Below are 3,227 nucleotides of genomic sequence, written 5' to 3'. Positions count from 1 at the left end.
AATATATGGGTAGTTGGTTCATATTAAAAAAATATTTATACTACAAAGTATATACACACACACCGCATTTTTCAGTACAAGCTAAACCATTTGCTGAAAAGCCAATACTGGCACATTAAGACAATAACTTTAGAAATTAGTTAAAATAATGCATTTCCACCTGAGATGTTTGTATTTTGTTATTGTAACATCAGAATCATCAGTGGGAGGTTATTCCAGCACCTCCAGGAAGGACAATCAATTGGCTAGAAGTGTCAAAGAATTTCATTCTTATGAACAATACATTAAGTCCTTTTGGAGTGGATGATGATAGGTTCCTGGAGCAAATCTGCATAGGCAGTGGGTAGAGGCTACTGTAAAATGTTATTGATCTTTTATAGAACTTGTTGAAGTTGAAACTTTTAAGAGAGAAAAAAATAAAAGGGAAGATATGTACGATGTCAGAAGAGATGGCATCTACAAAGGTCACCTAAGACCGTCCAGGACATCGGACATCAATGTTCTGAGGATAGAGTTTCAGCAGACCGTGAATAGTTCAGTAATATTGCTTCAACAACCAGTGTTGTTCTCAGATCTCCTGGGGTTGATGCTCCAGCAGCTTTCATGTATAAAGTATATTGTTTGACTTTTATTCCATTACAGGAGGTTTAGTGCCAGTAAGCAGATCTATACAATCTGCAAAATAAACAGCATTTAAATAAGAAGGAATTACAAGGAGGAGCTATATGAGTAAACAAGAGATTGCCTGGCAATACATCAACAGGCAAACAATTTCATGTACCAATTATGATGGTCAAAGTCAGCAACGATACCTAATATGTTATCGCACTATTGTACACTGGAAGAATACTGGGGGGGGGGGGGGGGAGGCGGGGGAGACTTGGACAAGTAATTGGGATGGTAAAGCACTTTGGTAGGTAAGGTAAATAAATACTGTGGGTGCTATTGCAATATAGTAAACAAGACAGGTGCCATTCCACTCAATATTATTTTGTAAACAAGGTAAGTACTGGGATTGCGATTACTATACCAGAAACAGGGTAAGCATTTCGCAAGTTATTCTTAGAAATTGTATATAGGACTAGTAAGGGGTACGCTATTCCTAATGTATACAAAAGGGCTAGTAAGGGGTACGCTATTCCTAATTTGTAGACAAGGCTAGCAAGGAGTATGAGATTTATATATTGTACACAAGAGTAGGACCGGCTAGGCGACTCCCAGACCAGGACCGGCTAGGCGACTCCCAGACCAGGACCGGCTAGGCGACTCCCAGACCAGGACCGGCTAGGCGACTCCCAGACCAGGACCGGCTAGGCGACTCCCAGACCAGGACCGGCTAGGCGACTCCCAGACCAGGACCGGCTAGGCGACTCCCAGACCAGGACCGGCTAGGCGACTCCCAGACCAGGACCGGCTAGGCGACTCCCAGACCAGGACCGGCTAGGCGACTCCCAGACCAGGACCGGCTAGGCGACTCCCAGACCAGGACCGGCTAGGGGACTCCCAGACCAGGACCGGCTAGGGGATTCCCAGACCAGGACCGGCTAGGGGATTCCCAGACCAGGACCGGCTAGGGGATTCCCAGACCAGGACCGGCTAGGGGATTCCCAGACCAGGACCGGCTAGGGGATTCCCAGACCAGGACCGGCTAGGGGATTCCCAGACCAGGACCGGCTAGGGGATTCCCAGACCAGGACCGGCTAGGGGATTCCCAGACCAGGACCGGCTAGGGGATTCCCAGACCAGGACCGGCTAGGGGATTCCCAGACCAGGACCGGCTAGGGGATTCCCTTTATTAAAACCAAGGCAAGAATTGGGTATGAAACTCTCTTTAGTGCAAATAATGTTCCTCTAATACTGTTACCAGGACCAGTTATATGATAATAAATAGAGGTTAGTGGCACAGAGGGTCAGTTATATGATAATAAATAGAGGTTAGTGGCACAGAGGGTCAGTTATATGATAATAAATAGAGGTTAGTGGCACAGAGGGTCAGTTATATGATAATAAATAGAGGTTAGTGGCACAGAGGGTCAGTTATATGATAATAAATAGAGGTTAGTGGCACAGAGGGTCAGTTATATGATAATAAATAGAGGTTAGTGGCACAGAGGGTCAGTTATATGATAATAAATAGAGGTTAGTGGCACAGAGGGTCAGTTATATGATAATAAATAGAGGTTAGTGGCACAGAGGGTCAGTTATATGATAATAAATAGAGGTTAGTGGCACAGAGGGTCAGTTATATGATAATAAGTAGAGGTTAGTGGCACAGAGGGTCAGTTATATGATAATAAGTAGAGGTTAGTGGCACAGAGGGTCAGTTATATGAAGTTATATGATAATAAGTATGGCACAGAGGGTCAGTTATAGATAATAAGTAGAGGTTAGTGGCACAGAGGGTCAGTTATATGATAATAAGTAGAGGTTAGTGGCACAGAGGGTCAGTTATATGATAATAAGTAGAGGTTAGTGGCACAGAGGGTCAGTTATATGATAATAAGTAGAGGTTAGTGGCACAGAGGGTCAGTTATATGATAATAAGTAGAGGTTAGTGGCACAGAGGGTCAGTTATATGATAATAAGTAGAGGTTAGTGGCACAGAGGGTCAGTTATATGATAATAAATAGAGGTTAGTGGCACAGAGGGTCAGTTATATGATAATAAATAGAGGTTAGTGGCACAGAGGGTCAGTTATATGATAATAAATAGAGGTTAGTGGCACAGAGGGTCAGTTATATGATAATAAATAGAGGTTAGTGGCACAGAGGGTCAGTTATATGATAATAAATAGAGGTTAGTGGCACAGAGGGTCAGTTATATGATAATAAATAGAGGTTAGTGGCACAGAGGGTCAGTTATATGATAATAAATAGAGGTTAGTGGCACAGAGGGTCAGTTATATGATAATAAATAGAGGTTAGTGGCACAGAGGGTCAGTTATATGATAATAAATAGAGGTTAGTGGCACAGAGGGTCAGTTATATGATAATAAATAGAGGTTAGTGGCACAGAGGGTCAGTTATATGATAATAAATAGAGGTTAGTGGCACAGAGGGTCAGTTATATGATAATAAATAGAGGTTAGTGGCACAGAGGGTCAGTTATATGATAATAAATAGAGGTTAGTGGCACAGAGGGTCAGTTATATGATAATAAATAGAGGTTAGTGGCACAGAGGGTCAGTTATATGATAATAAATAGAGGTTAGTGGCACAGAGGGTCAG

This window comes from Pelobates fuscus, chromosome 13, assembly GCF_036172605.1.
Source record: "Pelobates fuscus isolate aPelFus1 chromosome 13, aPelFus1.pri, whole genome shotgun sequence".
In the NCBI taxonomy this organism is placed as follows: Eukaryota; Metazoa; Chordata; class Amphibia; order Anura; family Pelobatidae; genus Pelobates; species Pelobates fuscus.
This window is presented reverse-complemented; position numbering follows the sequence as displayed.